Here is a 17503-nt window from a genome sequence, read left to right as displayed (position 1 = left end):
GGCATTCCTTGGGTGAAGAAAATAGAATTGCAAATCAAAAATCAAAAGAATTCGAATGCCACCTTTTTCAAATTCTTTATAGTTGAAGAAGTCATGTTATCTTCTCCCACTGATTTTTAATAGATGAATTTGAATTCGCAGGAAAAGGGGAAAGTCATTTTATTCCCTCTCATTCAAAAAGTTTTTTTGAAAGTTTCAAAACTTCACCCAAGTTTCAATCACTCAAACAAACAAACAATCAATATAATAATTATATTAACATTCCAAAATTTGGGATGTTACAAAAATCTTGTCCCCGAGATTTCTAGCCTAGGTGTTGGAGAGATGCAAAATTTTAAGTTGGAGGCAGTCTTCATGTCCCCATGTTGTTGTTGTGGGTCTTGAGGTGCTTGATGATACAACTTCGAATGCTCCGCTCATCCTTGCTTGACCGTGGGCGGGGTTCTGGCAGTAAGTTAGGCTTGACTGAGGGTCAAGGGCTTGGTGCACTAAGTTCTCGTAAGTGTGTGACTTACATGTGTATCCCGAGGTTGGAATATGTGGCAAGTTAACGTGTCTGGGTTGGGTCTCGCCCATGAGTCTAAGCTCGGAGACTCAAGGTTCAGGATGGGTTCTACCATTTCGGAAGGTTCGCGAGGGGTTGTGGATGAGCTGACTACCCAAGAGTATAGACCGGTCATCCAGTACCTAAGGTCTTGGGAACGACACGCGGGTGAATCACCTTTAGCAGGTTTTCACCATGATCCAAGTAGGACTCTCGTCCTTGGTTTGGACCAAAAAGAAGCTCCCTGATTTCTCTTGTTGTCCAAAGGCTTCATCGGCTTGGTCGCCAATGCTTCTTGACATAGTTGATGTAGTCGGCGCAGGAGCGGTGATTGACTTATTTTGCTTCTTCTTCTTTGTCGTGGTTTTCCCAACCATGGTGGTTCTTCGTCTTGTCTTGGGTAGGGTAGACTTCCGCTATCTTGAGATCGCTTTGAGAAACCCATCCTCTTGAGATAACACCTTATTCCTGAGAGGCATAACGATCGGTGTTGCTCGGGCTCGTCCAAACAGGACTAAAGTGTTCCTCCTCTTATTGAGTGGATAAGTATGTCATTCATGACAATAACAACATACCTACCCAAGCATCACATAAGCACAGTGCTCATGAGATAGGTGAGGAGAACGGGGACTTCCTATGGGTGGTCACCGGCCGAGAGGTTTGTGGTCCAACACGATCTAGTTTCTTCATGCCCATGTTCTTCATATACATGATGGGTGGTGGTCGGGCGGAGTACTGGCCATATCCCAACGACTTAGATCCGTTTCCTATGGTCATAATCCGACCATCTTATGGCTTGGTGAAGCTTTGGGGTTTCAAGGAACTTAGGATGTGAGTGAACATCTATGATCTTATCCTTAAGCACATTCCTTAGATGCCAATAGTCTGACCTCTCACTATGGACAAAAATCACCCTATTTCATCAAAGATACCATTTCACATAAGTCAACTCCACACCAATCATGCTAGTCAACACGAGGGTTGACGGGAGGACTAAACCCAAACACCACAAGTATGATATAGCATACATTGTACATGCATTCCTATGCAAGAACCTCGGGGAGGCATACAAGCTCCTAAGCTTGAATTAAGACACCACAAATCCAAATGTCCAGCTAGATAATCCAATGGATAGGGTACTGCATCCCTTTATTTAGGAAACACGTAGTGTATCAATCCAAGGTCCTGTTTCCTTTCTACGAATCCGATGAAGTGGTCCATCAATCCAGTCGATCATCACTCGACCCATCACTCCTACAAATCCAATATTGACGGGGTTCTACATGATAACTTAGAGTCCTCATGACCCACATATTATTGCTAGAACTACATCATAGTGTATCCACCAACTTTTAATATCATGGCCAACTAATCTCCAAAGCCAGCTTATATAGGTTCATAATTCAATTCGACGACTCCAAGTATTCGTACTTGTTATTAACCGAGAAACATGGTATCGTGATCAAGATCGTCGGGCTAAATCCAAGTTACTCGGAACCATGTGGCCTCATACGTCATTAATACTCTATTGAGATTACCTACTTAAATCCAAAAAACCAAATCCAGTAAGAACTCTTACTCGCTACTCCAAGTCATTATGGTAACATCATGAAATCATGTCAACTACTTGATAAACTAATTTATACCACGAAGACTTATAGCTCGTGATCACAATCGTCCTATCGAATCCAAACTTACTCCACGAACATGTAGGTTATGCTACTATATCAACTTGTTCCACCAAGTTCACCTACCTTTATAAGGGTCTTACGATCCACCAAGATAGTCTAGCTATATGATCAAGACACCTATCATCATCACGACAAACCATAGTCTAATATTCTTATATCCGAGAACGGTCCTTCTTATGGCATCGGGGTTTTGGTGCTAGCTTAAGATTCAAGGATACCTGTTCACCGTGATAACTTGTTCCTTAAAGAACTCGGTGCTAAGTGGGGGTTTATAGGGGCTCAACAGTGCTCTGGCATACCGTGTTGTAAACACGTGACCAGAAATTTGAGTTGGGAAAGCTTGTGAGGGTTAGTTTGGTCTAGAGAGGGTTGTCCAATCTCGAGGGGAAGCATCACTTCTACACGTCGCGTCTGGTGGATCATGTCATAGTTAGCGTCTTCAGGGTCAGTTGCTCGTCGAAGTGGATCTTTGGTGCATCTTGTCTTGCTGGTCCCCAGTTGTCGAAAAAGAGAGAGAGAGAGGATGGCGACAGAGAGGGAAGTGCCTAAGGTGGTATACTGCAAGTGCAATCAAACAAGTGTTTAAAACTCAACTCAATCATCAAGATTAGGTAGGTGATATAATCATGTGCTTGTTGCCTAGAGCAAAAGCGCGAATTATATCGAAGCGCAAACTAACAAAAATAAGAAAGACACAACATGGTCCCATCCGAACCATTTCATAGACTCGACCTCGTATAAGGGATTTACGACTCAGCCTACCCTAGGGTTTCTCGGACTCGAATGTTGTGCTTTCTTCATGCTTCGGAGAGGATTGTGCTCAGTCTTCACGACCTTCTCATGGTGTTTCCACGTCTCTCGTTGTTGTTTGCCGAGACAACTCGGGTTGAGCTGAAAAGAATTCTTGATGACTTCTCTTCTGGTGAGCTGCCGATGAGGGTGGTTCTTCATGGTTGTCGTTGATAGGGTCTTCTGTTGTCTTTATAATCTTGCCATTGTCTTCTTGCCTTCCAAGGCGTCGAGGCTTCCAAGTGGACAACCACTACGCAACGACATTAACAAGGCATGATAGAGTTCTGACCTGTCATTTACGTTGATCACAATATCGACAGCTAGAGTGGGGGATGAAGAGAACCGTTTTCCTGCTCACTAAGGTGAGGCAGACCAAATGGTGAGGTTCTCATCCATTGGTGGTGGTTGACTCAACCTTCATATTGACAGGGTCGCTCTATTAGCGATGCAGATCATGGTCTTTCACATATTACGTCCTGATTATCGTAGGTGAAGGTGGTATCACTCCGGAACACTGTCGAGGGTGTCGCCATATTTTGGGTCTCGATGTCCTTGTTCCTCATGGAGGTACTTCTGTTGGTGTCGCGTGGTCGTAGCGTTGCCATCCTGGTCCTCTGAGTACATGGGTGATCGCTTGGAGAGGTTGCTTCCTTCCGAGTTACCCACGAGGATTTCAGTAATCCCGTGGTCACGCATAAGGGTGCTAGCGGCCATTTACAAGTTTTGAAGAAGAAGACGAGGAGTGTCAAGAGAATAAGAGTGGAAGTGCTAAGGCAAAAACCTTGCTTCCTTTGAAAACTTAGGAGAGGTGAGAAAGATACACGCTTGTAAGTATTTTTGAAGGGTCTGGAAATCAGTTTTGTCCTAACTAACGTCCGTGTTAACTAAGGGATTCCTACAGTCGGGATGGCTCCGATACCAGCTCTATGGTGACCCCGACTTACGAGTCTAGATCACCAAATGAACGTGCTCAGTGATCTGAGAGATTGCTCACCGGACACACAGAAACTGAATAACAAGAGTCTTACATCCATACATACTGTTTGATACAATAAATGACCAATGTGGTCAAGTCTTACATATATAGGGCCTTGGAGGCTAGCACACCAAACTTGACCAATAGCGGAGATATTGGTCGAAGGTGTGAACCCATGCCATCAGCCTTAACCTAGAGGCATTCTGACTCGGAAGCGTCCTGGCTCGCAATAATGTCACCAAGTTACTCTTCACCGTTTCCTATTCTCACATACCTGGTCAATGAAATAACCAGTGGCAAGCCAATGAGTACTTTGAATGTACTCGCAAACAGCTCATGATGTGGATCAAGGTATTACAGGAACATGAACTAGCATAAGAATGCAAACCTTGCGGAAAGCAAGTTTAGATTGTAAATAAGCATGATCAAATACGTATATGGATTTGTATCATAACTGGATGGTATTCATAATAACATGTCACAGATATCAACATACCTGCTAGGGGTTGAACACCACCGGTTCACCCTATATGGCAAGTCACCGAACTTGGCATATCATCTTTCTCAAATAACCCTTTAAACACATAAACACTCACACTTGTTTTATGTGGAAACGACTAGATGTAGTTTAAGCAGCACCACCCAACTGTCCTTGACCGTGGACATGGCTATTCGAATAGTTTTACACTCTGTAGAGGTTGTACGTTGTACCCACGAGATCCGGGAAACTTCCGTGTCATCCACGACTCGCAGTATATAACATACCCGATCATTTCGTTTCCCCTGACGACACTAGACAAAGAGTGTTGGAAATATGCCCTAGAGGCAATAATAAATTAGTTATTATTATATTTCTTTGTTCATGATAATCGTTTATTATCCATGCTATAATTGTATTGATTGGAAACACAGTGCATGTGTGGATACATACACAAAACACTGTCCCTAGTAAGCCTCTAGTTGACTACCTCGTTGATCAAAGATGGTCAAGGTTTCCTGGCCATAGGCAAGTGTTGTTACTTGATAACGGGATCACATCATCAGGAGAATCATGTGATGGACTAGACCCAAAACTAATAGACGTAGCACGTTGATCGTGTCATTTTGTTGCTACTGTTTTCTGCGTGTCAAGTATTTGTTCCTATGACCATGAGATCATATAACTCACTGACACTAGAGGAATGCTTTGTGTGTATCAAACGTCGCAACGTAACTGGGTGACTATAAAGATGCTCTACAGGTATCTCCGAAGGTGGTCGTTGAGTTGGTATGGATCGAGACTGGGATTTGTCACACCGTGTGACGGAGAGGTATCTCGGGGCCCACTCAACATCACACACAAGCCTTGCAAGCAATGTGACTTAGTGTAAGTTGCGGGATCTTGTATTACGGAACGAGTAAAGAGACTTGCCAGTAAATGAGATTGAAATAGGTATGCGGATACCGACGATCGAATCTCGGGCAAGTAACATACCGAAGGACAAAGGGAATGACATACGGGATTATATGAATCCTTGACACTGAGGTTCAACCGATAAGATCTTCGGAGAATATGTAGGATCCAATATGGGCTTCCAGGTCTCGCTATTGGATATTGACCGAGGATTCACTCGGGTCATGTCTACATAGTTCTCGAACCCGCAGGGTCTGCACACTTAAGGTTCGACGTTGTTTTATGCGTATTTGAGTTATATGGTTGGTTACCGAATGTTGTTCGGAGTCACGGATGAGTTCCAGGACGTCACGAGGAGCTCCGGAATGGTCCGGAGGTAAAGATTGTTATATAGGAAGTCCTGTTTTGGTCACCGGAAAAGTTTCGGGTTCATCGGTAGTGTACCGGGAGTGCCGGGAGGGGTGCCGGGGACTATCGGGAGGGGTGTCACGCCCCAAGGGGTCTCATGGGCTATGGGAAGAGATAAACCAGCCCCTAGTGGGCTGGAATAAGTTCCCACTAAGGCCCATAAGGTTTGAGAAGGAAAAAAAACACAAGGTGGAAAGAGTTTCCAAGTGGGAAGGTGGAATCCTACTCCAAGTAGGATTGGAGTAGGACTCCTCCACCTCCAATTTCGGCCAAACCTTGAGGGTTTGAGGCTGCCTCTTCCCTCCCCCTCCCTCCTATATATACTGAGGTGTTAGGGATGATTTGAGACAACTTTTGCCACGGCAGCCCGACCACATACCTCCACGGTTTTTCCTCTAGATCGCGTTTCTGCGGAGCTCGGGCGGAGCCCTGCTGAGATTAGATCACCACCAACCTCCGGAGCGCCGTCACACTGCCGGAGAACTCATCTACCTCTCCGTCTCTCTTGCTGGATCAAGAAGGCCAAGATCATCGTCGAGCTGTACGTGTGCTGAACGCGGAGGTGCCGTCCGTTCGGCACTAGATCGGAGCGGATCGTGGGACGGATCGCAGGACGGTTCGTGGGACGGTTCGCGGGGCAGATCGAGGGACGTGAGGACGTTCCACTACATCAACCGCGTTCACTAACGCTTCTGCTGTGCGATCTACAAGGGTACATTGATCGGAAATCCCCTCTCGTAGATGGACATTACCATGATAGGTCTTCGTGCGCGTCGGAAAATTTTTGTTTCCCATGCGACGTTCCCCAACAGTGGCATCATGAGCTAGGTTCATGCGTAGATGTAATCTCGAGTAGAACACAAAAGTTTTTGTGGGCGGTGATGTGCGTTTTGCTGCCCTCCTTAGGATTTTCTTGATTCCGCGGTATTGTTGGATCGAAGCGGCTCGGACCGACATTACTCGTACGCTTACGAGAGACTGGTTTCATCGCTACGAGTAACTCTGTTGCTCAAAGATGACCGGCGAGTGTCGGTTTCTCCAACTTTAGTTGAATCGGATTTGACCGAGGAGGTCCTTGGATGAGGTTAAATAGCAATTCATATATGTCCGTTGTGGTGTTTGCGTAAGTAAGATGTGATCCTACTAGATACCCATGGTCACCACGTAAAACATGCAACAACAATTAGAGGACGTCTAACTTGTTTTTGCAGGGTATGCTTGTGATGTGATATGGCCAACGATGTGATGTGATATATTGGATGTATGAGATGATCATGTTGTAATAGTTAATATCGACTTGCACGTCGATGGTACGGCAACTGGCAGGAGCCATAGGGTTGTCTTTAAACTAACGTTTGTGCTTGCAGATGCGTTTACTATATTGCTAGGACGTAGCTTTAGTAGTAACAACATGAGTAGCATGACAACCCCGATGGCGACACGTTGACGGAGATCATGAAGATAGAGATCATGGTGTGACGCCGGTGACAAGAAGATCGTGCCGGTGCTTTGGTGATGGAGATCAAGAACCACATGATGATGGCCATATCATGTCACTTATGAATTGCATGTGATGTTAATCCTTTATGCACCTTATCTTGCATAGAACGACGGTAGCATTATGAGGTGATCTCTCACTAAAATTTCAAGACGAAATTGTGTTCTCCCCGACTGTGCACCGTTGCGACAGTTCTTCGTTTCGAGACACCACGTGATGATCGGGTGTGATAGACTCAACGTTCACATACAACGGGTGCAAAACAGTTGCACATGCGGAACACTCGGGTTAAGCTTGACGAGCCTAGCATGTGAATACATGGCCTCGGAACACATGAGACCGAAAGGTCGAGCATGAATCGTATAGTTGATATGATTAGCATAGAGATGCTTACCACTGAAACTATTCTCGACTCACGTGATGATCGGACTTGAGATAGTGGATTTGGATCATGTACTACTCAAATGACTAGAGAGATGTACTTTTTGAGTGGGAGTTCTTAAGTAATATGATTAATTGAACTAATTATCATGAACATAGTCTAATGGTCTTTGCGAATTACGATGTAGCTTGCGCTATAGCTCTACTATTTTTATATGTTCCTAGAGAAAATTTAGTTGAAATTTGATAGTAGCAAACTTTGCAGAGGATTGTCCTCGTTGCTGCGCAGAAGGCTTATGTCCTTAATGCATCACTCGGTGTGCTGCACCTCGAGCGTCGTCTGTGGATGCTGTGAACATCCGACATACACGTTTCTGATGACTACACGATAGTTCAGTACAAAATACTTAATGGCTTAGAAGCAAGGCGCCGAAGACGTTTTGAAACGTCACGGAACATAAGAGATGTTCTAAAGAGATGAAATTGTGATTTCATGCTTGTGCCCTTGTTAAGAGGTACAAGACCTCTGACAATATTATCTGTCCACAAAGTAAGGGAGAAAAGCTCAATCGTTGAGCGTGTGCTTAGATTATCTGAGTACGACAATCGCTTGAATCAAATGGGAGTTAATCTTCCAGATGAGATAGTGATGGTTCTCCAAAGTCACTGCCACCAAGCTGTGAGAGCTTCGTGATGAACTATAACATATCAAGGATAGATACAATGATCCTTGAGCAATTCGCGATGTTTGACACTGCGAAAGTAGAAATCAAGAAGGAGCATCAATAGTTGATGGTTAGTAAAACCACTAAGTTTCAAGAAAGGCAAGGGCTAGAAGGGATACTTCGTAAAACGGCAAAACAATTGCTGCACTAATGAAGAGACCCAAGATTAAACCCAAACCCGAGAATAAGTGCTTCTGTAATGAGGGGAACAGTCACTGAGGCGGAGTAACTCTAGATAGTTGGTAGATAAGAAGGCTGGCAAAAGTCGAAAGAAGTATATTTGATATACATGATGTTGATGTGTACTTTACTAGTACTCCTAGTAGCACGAGGGTATTGGATACCGGTTCGTTTGCTAAGTGATTAGTAACACGAAATGAAAGGTACGGCATAAACGGAGACTCGCTAAAGGCGATGTGACGATATGTGTTGGAAGTGTTTTCAAGGTTGATATGATCAAACGTCGCACGCTCCCTCTACCATCGGGATTGGTGTTAAACCTAAATAATTGTTATTTGGTGCTTGCGTTAAGCATGAACATGATTGGATCGTGTTTATTTCAATACGATTATTCATTTAAAGAGAATAATGGTTACTCTATTTGCTTGAATAATCACCTTCAATGGTTTCTTGAATCTCGATTGTAGTGTTACACATGTTCATGATATTGGTGCCAAAAGATACGAGGTAATGATGATAGTACCACTTACTTGTGGCACTGCCGCTTGAGTCATGTTAGTATAAATTGCATGAAGAGGCTCCATGCTAATGGATCTTTATACTCACTTGATTTTTAATCACTAGTGACAGGCAAATCACACCACATGAGCAAGGCCTTGTTTTCATTGAGATGAAACAAGATAGTAACTTGTTGGAAGTGATACATTTTGATGTATGTAGTCCAATGGGTGCTGAGGCACGCAGTGGATGTCATTATGTTCTTACTTCAATGAAAATTTTAGTAGATACAAGTGTATTTACTTAATGAATCACAAGTCTGAAATATTGAAAAGTTCAATTCTGTTTCGGAGTGAAGTTCGTCGTAACAAGAGGATAAACTGTCTACGATATGATCATAGAAATGAATATCTGAGTTACGAGTTTTGGTACGCAGTTAAGACAATGTGGAAATTGTTTCGCAGTTCATGCCACCTGGAACATCATAGTGTGATGATGTGTCTGAACGTCATAGCCACGCACTATTTGGTATGGTGCATGCTATGATGTCTCTTATCGAATTACCACTATCGTTTATGGGTTATGCATTAGAGACAACCGCATTCACTTTAAATAGGGCACCGCGTATTTCTGTTGAGATGACACAGTATAGACTGAGGTTTAGAGAAATCTAACCTGTCGTTTCTTGAAAGTTTGGGGCTTCGACACTTATGTGAAAAAGTTTCAGTCTGATAAGCTCGAACCCAAAGCGGATAAATGCATCTTCATAGGATATCCAAAACAGTTGGGTACATCTCCTATCTCAGATCCGAAAGCAAAGTGTTTGTTTCTAGAAACAGATCCTTTCTCGAGGAAAGGTTTCTCTCGAAAGAATTGAGTGGGAGGGTGGTAGAACTTGATAAGGTTATTGAACCATCACTTCAACCAGTGTGTAGCAGGGCGCAGGAAGTTGTTCCTGTGGCGCCTACACCAATTGAAGTGAAAGCTGATGATGGTGATCATCGAGCATCGAATGAAGTTACTACAAATCTCTTAGGTTGACAAGGTCGCGTACTACTGCAGAGTGGTACGGTAACCCTGTCTTGGAGGTCATGTTGTTGAGCAACAATGAACCTACGAGTTATGGAGAAAGCAATGGTGGGCCCGGATTCCGACAAATGGCTGGAGGCCATGAAATCCGAGAGAGGATCCATGTATGAAAACAAAGTGTTGACTTTGGAAGAACTACTTGATGGTCATAGGACTATTGAGTAAAGATCGATCTTTAAAAGGAAGACAAACGATGATGGTGATAAGTGTTGGTAAACGTAGCATAAATTCAAAAAATTTCCTACGCATGTTCAGATCTTCCTATGGAGAGACCAGCAACGAGAGAGGGGTAAGAGCATCTTCGTACCTTTGAAGATCGCTAAGCGGAAGCGTTTGCTAGAACGCGGTTGATGGAGTCGTACTCGCGGCGATTCCGATCTAGTGCCGAACAACGGCACCTCCGCGTTCAACACACGTGCAGCCCGGTGACGTCTCCCGCACCTTGATCCAGCAAGGAGGAGGGAGAGGTTGGGGAAGAAGACCAGCAACACGACGGCGTAGTGTTGGTGGAGAGACGAGGTCTCCCGGCAAGGCTTTGCCAAGCACCGGCAGAGAGGACGAGGGAGAGGGCAGTGCTGTGAGAGAGAGAGATTAAACCGTGTCTCAAACAGCCCCGGACCTCATCTATATATAGGGGAAGGGGAGAGGGGGTGCCACCCCTAGGGTTCCCACCCTAGGGGGTGCGGCAGCCCTCCCAGATGGGGTTTGTGGCGGCCAGATGGGGAGGAGGGGGTGGCGCACCCCTCTGGTGGGCCTAAGGCCCACCTGAGTTAGGGTTCCCCTCCCCCTATTTTTCTTTCCCCTGCGCCATGGGCTGAGTGGGGAGGCGCACCAGCCCAACTAGGGGCTGGTTCCCACCCCCACTTAGCCCATCTTACCTCTTGGGGTCGCAGCCCCCCTCCGGTGGTCCCGGTGGTCCCGGTACGTTACCGGTGATGCCCGAAACACTTCCGGTCTTCAAAACCATCCGTCCAATATATCAATCTTTACCTCCGGACCATTCCGGAGCTCCTCGTGACGTCCTGGATCTCATCCGGGACTCCGAACAACTTTCGGTAATCTCATATAACAATTCCCTACAACCCTAGCGTCATCGAACCTTAAGTGTGTAGACCCTACGGGTTCGGGAGACAGGCAGACATGACCGAGACACCTCCCTGGCCAATAACCATCAGCGGGGTCTGGATACCCATGGTGGCTCCCACTAGCTCCACGATGATCTCATCAGATGAACCACAATGTCAAGGATTCAATCAATCCCGTATACGATTCCCTTTGTCTGTCAGTATAGAACTTGCCCGAGATTCGATCGTCGGTATACCTATACCTTGTTCAATCTCGTTACCGGTAAGTCTCTTTACTCGTTCCGTAGCACGTCATCGTGTGACTAACTCCTTAGTCACATTGAGCTCATGATGATGTTCTACCGAGTGGGCCCAGAGATACCTCTCCGTCACACGGAGTGACAAATCCCGATCTCGATTCGTGCCAACCCAACAGACACTTTCGGAGGTACCCGTAGTGCATCTTTATAGTCACCCAGTTACGTTGTGACGTTTGATACACCCAAAGCACTCCTACGGTATCCGGGAGATGCACGATCTCACGGTCGAAGGAAAAGATACTTGACATTAGAAAACCATTAGCATACGAACAATACGATCTAGTGCTAGGCTTAGGATTGGGTCTTGTCCACCACATCATTCTCCCAATGATGTGATCACGTTATCAATGACATCCAATGTCCATGATCAGGAAACCATGATCATCTATTGACTAACGAGCTAGCTAACTAGAGGCTTGCTAGGGACACATTGTGATCTATTCATTCACACATGTATTAGTGTTTCCTGTTAATACAATTATAGCATGAACGATAGACGATTATCATGAACAAGGAAATATGATAATAACCATTTTATTATTGCCTCTAGGGCATATTTCCAACAGTCTCCCACTTGCACTAGAGTCAATAATCTAGTTACATTGTGATGTATCGAACACCCATAGCATTATGGTGCTGATCATGTTTTGCTCGTGGAAGAGGTTTAGTCAACGGGTATGCAATATTCAGATGCGTGTGTACTTTACAAATATCTATCACTCCAGTTTGGACATGGTCCTCGATGGAGTTGTAGCGGCGCTTGATGTGATTCGTCTTCCGGTGAAACCTGGGCTCTTTGGCTATGGCAATGGCTCCAGTGTTATCACAGAAGAGTGTCATAGGACCCGACGCGCTTGGAACCACTCCAAGGTCGGTGATGAGCTCCTTCATCCAAATTCCTTCATGAGCCGCTTCTGAAGCAGCTATGTACTCCGCTTCACATGTAGATGCTGCCACGACTTCTTGCTTGCTGCTGCACCAGCTCACTGCCCCACCATTCAACACATATACGTATCCGGTTTGTGACTTAGAGTCATCCGGATCTGTGTCGAAGCTAGCATCGACGTAACCCTTTACGACGAGCTCTTCGTCACCTCCATAAACGAGAAACATTTCCTTAGTCCTTTTCAGGTACTTAAGGATATTCTTGACCGATGTCCAGTGTTCCGCACCGGGATTACTTTGGTACCTCCCTACCAAGCTTATCGCAAGGTTTATATCAGGTCTGGTACACAGCATGGCATACATTAGAGAGCCCATGGCTGAAGCGTAGGGGACAGAACTCATCTTCTCTCTATCTGCTGCCGTGGTCGGCGACTGAGTCTTACTCAATCTCATACCTTGCAAAACTGGCAAGAACCCTTTCTTTGAGTTTTCCATATTGAACTTCTTCAGTATCTTGTCAAGGTATGTACTTTGCGAAAGACCTATGAGGCGTCTCGATCTATCTCTATAGATCTTGATGCCTAATATGTATGCAGCTTCTCCAAGGTCCTTCATTGAAAAACTCTTGTTCAAATAGGCCTTTATGCTCTCCAACATCTCTATATCATTCCCCATCAACAATATGTCATCCACATATAGTACGAGGAAAGCTACAGAGCTCCCACTCACTTTCTTGTACAGACAGGCTTCTCCGTAAACCTGTATGAACCCAAACGCTTTAATCACCTCATTAAAGCGAATGTTCCAACTCCGAGATGCTTGCACCAGCCCATAGATGGAGCGCTGGAGCTTGCATACTTTGTTAGCACCTTTAGGATTGACAAAACCTTCTGGTTGCATCATATACAACTCTTCCTTAAGATTCCCGTTAAGGAATGCTGTTTTGACGTCCATTTGCCAGATTTCATAATCATAAAAGGCGGCAATTGCTAACATGATTCGGACTGATTTCAGCTTCGCTACGGGTGAGAAAGTCTCTTCGTAGTCAACTCCTTGAATTTGTCGAAAACCCTTTGCGACAAGTCGAGCTTTGTAAACGGTTACATTACCGTTTGCATCAGTCTTCTTCTTGAAGATCCATTTATTTTCTATGGCTCGCCGGTCATCGGGCAAGTCCACCAAAGTCCATACTTTGTTCTCATACATGGATCCTATCTCGGATTTCATGGCCTCAAGCCATTTGTTGGAATCCGGGCCCGCCATCGCTTCTTCATAGTTCGAAGGTTCACCGTTGTCTAACAACATGATTTCCATCACAGGGTTGCCGTACCACTCTGGTGCGGAGCGTACCCTTGTGGACCTTCGCGGTTCAATAGTAACTTGATCCGAAGCTTCATGATCATCATCATTAACTTCCTCTTCAGTCGGTGTAGGCATCACAGGAACAACTTCTTGCGTTGCGCTACTTTCCTGTTCGAGAGGGGGTGTAATTACCTCATCAAGTTCTACCTTCCTCCCACTTACTTCTTTCGAGAGAAACTCTTTCTCCAAAAAGGATCCGTTCTTGGCAACAAAGGTTTTACCTTCGGATCTAAGATAGAAGGTATACCCAATAGTTTCCTTCGGGTATCCTATGAATACGCATTTCTCCGCTTTGGGTTCGAGCTTTTCTGGTTGAAGTTTCTTCACATAAGCATCGCAGCCCCAAACTTTAAGAAACGACAACTTAGGTTTCTTGCCAAACCATAGTTCATACGGTGTCGTCTCAACGGATTTAGACGGTGCCCTATTTAAAGTGAATGCTGCAGTTTCTAATGCGTATCCCCAAAATGATAGCGGTAAGACGGTGAGAGACATCATAGATCGTACCATATCTAATAAAGTGCGATTACGACGTTCAGACACTCCGTTGCGCTGCGGTGTGCCAGGCGGTGTTAGTTGTGAAACGATTCCATACTTCCTTAGGTGTGTGCCAAACTCGTGACTCAAATATTCTCCTCCACGACCAGATCGTAGACATTTTATTTTTCTGTCATGTTGATTCTCAACCTCACTCTGAAATTCCTTGAACTTTTCAAACATCTCAGATTTGTGCTTCATCAAGTAGATATACCCATACCTACTCAAATCATCGGTGAGAGTGAGAACATAACGATAACCACCGCGAGCTTCAACGTTCATTGGACCACACACATCAGTATGTATTATTTCCAATAAGTCGGAGGCTCTCTCCATTATTCCTGAGAATGGAGTCTTAGTCATCTTGCCCATGAGGCACGGTTCGCATGTGTCAAATGATTCAATGTCAAGAGACTCTAGCAGTCCATCAGTATGGAGCTTCTTCATGCGCTTAACGCCGATATGACCAAGGCGGCAGTGCCACAAGTATGTGGGACTATCATTATCAACTTTGCATCTTTTGGTACTCACACTATGAATATGTGTAACATCACGATCGAGATTCATCAAGAATAAACCATTCACCAGCGGAGCATGACCATAAAACATATCACTCATATAAATAGAACAACCATTATTCTCTGACTTAAATGAGTAGCCGTCTCGCATTAAGCAAGACCCTGATACAATGTTCATGCTTAAAGCTGGTACTAAATAACAATTATTAAGGTTTAAAACTAATCCCGACGGTAGATGTAGAGGTAGCGTGCCGACGGCGATCACATCGACCTTTCAACCATTCCCGACGCGCATCGTCACCTCGTCCTTGGCCAGTCTCCGCTTATTCCGCAGTTCCTGCTTTGAGTTGCAAATGTGAGCAACAGCACCGGTATCAAATACCCAGGAGCTACTACGAGCGCTGGTAAGGTACACATCAATAACATGTATATCACATATACCTTTAACGTTGCCGGCCTTCTTGTCCGCTAAGTATTTGGGGCAGTTCCGCTTCCAGTGACCTTTTCCCTTGCAGTAGAAGCACTCAGTCTCAGGCTTGGGTCCGTTCTTTTTCTTCTTCCCGGCATCTGGTTTACCGGGCGCGGCAACAGCTTTGCCGTCTTTCTTGAAGTTCTTCTTACCCCTGCCTTTCTTGAAACTAGTGGTCTTGTTGACCATCAACACTTGATGCTCCTTCTTGATTTCTACTTCTGCAGACTTGAGCATCGAGTACAACTCGGGAATGGTTTTCTCCATCCCTTGCATGTTGTAGTTAAGCACAAAGCCTTTGTAGCTTGGTGGGAGAGACTGGAGGATTCTGTCAATGATAGCATCATCCGAAGTTCGACTCCAAGTGAAGTCAGACGACCGTGTAACCCAGACATTTTGAGTATGTGCTCACTGACAGAACTGTTCTCCTCCATCTTACAGCTGAAGAACTTGTCGGAGACTTCATATCTCTCGACACGGGCATGAGCTTGAAATACTAGCTTCAGCTCTTGGAACATCTCATATGCCCCGTGTTGCTCAAAACGTCTTTGGAGCCCCGTTTCTAAACTGTATAACATGCCACACCTGACCAGAGAGTAGTCATCACTTCGCGCTTGCCAGACGTTTAGAACGTCCTGCGCTGCTGCGGGAGCGGGAGGGTCACCTAGCGGCGCATTAAGGACATAAGCCTTTTTAGCTGCTTCAAGGATAAGCTTCAGGTTGCGAACCCAGTCCGCATAGTTGCTACCATCATCTTTCAGCTTGTTTTTCTCTAGGAATGCGTTGAAGTTGAGGTTGACGTTGGACATCTACAATATTTATAAAGACAACTTTTAGACTAAGTTCATGACAATTAAGTTCATTTAATCAAATTAAGTATGAACTCCCACTTAAATTGACATCCCTCTAGTCATCTAAGTGATACATGATCCATGTTGACTAACCCGTGTCCGATCATCACGTGAGACGGACTAGTCACCATGGTGAGCAACTTCATGATGATCGTATTCAACCATACGACTCATGTTCGACCTTCCGGTCTCTTGTATTCGAGGTCATGTCTGTACATGCTAAGCTCGTCGAGTCAACCTAAGTGTTTTGCGTGTGTAAATCTGGCTTACACCCGTTGTATGCGAACGTTAGAATCTATCACACCCGATCATCACGTGGTGCTTCGAGACAACGAACCTTCGCAACGGTGCACACTTAGGGGAATACGTTCTCGAAATTTTAGGAGGGATCATCTTATTATGCTACCGTCGTTTTAAGCAATAAGATGTAAAGCATGATAAACATCACAATGCAATCATATAGTGACATGATATGGCCATTATCATCTTTGCTCATTCGATCTCCATCTTCAGGCATCGCATGATCATCATCGTCACCGGCGTGACACCATGATCTCCATCATCATGATCTCCATCATCGTGTCTTCGTGAAGTCGTCACGCCAACTACTACTATCACTACTACTATGGCTAACCGTTAGCAATGAAGTAAAAGTAGCAAGCACATGGCGTTGCATCTCATACAATAAATTAAGACAACTCCTATGGCTCCTGCCGGTTGTCATACTCATCGACATGCAAGTCGTGAAACCTATTACAATAACATGATCATCTCATACATCATACATGCAACATCACAACTTTGGCCATATCACATCACATGTCAAACCCTGCAAAAACAAGTTAGACATCCTCTAATTGTTGTTGCAAGTTTTACGTGGCTGATTTGGGTTTCTAGCAAGAACGCCTTCTTACCTACGTGACAGCCACAACGATGATATGCCAAAGCTATTTACCCTTCATAAGGACCCTTTTCATCAAATCCAATCCGACTAGAGTAGGAGAGACAGACACCCGCTAGCCACCTTTATGCACGATGTGCATGTTTGTCGGTGGAACCAGTCTCACGTAAGCGTACGTGTAAGGTCGGTCTGGGCCGCTTCATCCCACAATACCGCCGAAAAAGAATAAGACTAGTAACGGCAAGCAAATTTACAAACCATCGCCCACAACTTTTGTGTTCTACTCGTGCATAGAATCTACGCATAGAAAACCTGGCTCGGATGCCACTGTTGGTAAACGTAGCATAAATTCAAAAAATTTCCTACGCATGTTCAGATCTTCCTATGGAGAGACCAGCAACCAGAGAGGGGTAAGAGCATC

The sequence above is a fragment of the Hordeum vulgare genome, chromosome 4H (assembly GCF_904849725.1).
Source record: "Hordeum vulgare subsp. vulgare chromosome 4H, MorexV3_pseudomolecules_assembly, whole genome shotgun sequence".
Taxonomy (NCBI): Eukaryota; Viridiplantae; Streptophyta; class Magnoliopsida; order Poales; family Poaceae; genus Hordeum; species Hordeum vulgare.
This window is presented reverse-complemented; position numbering follows the sequence as displayed.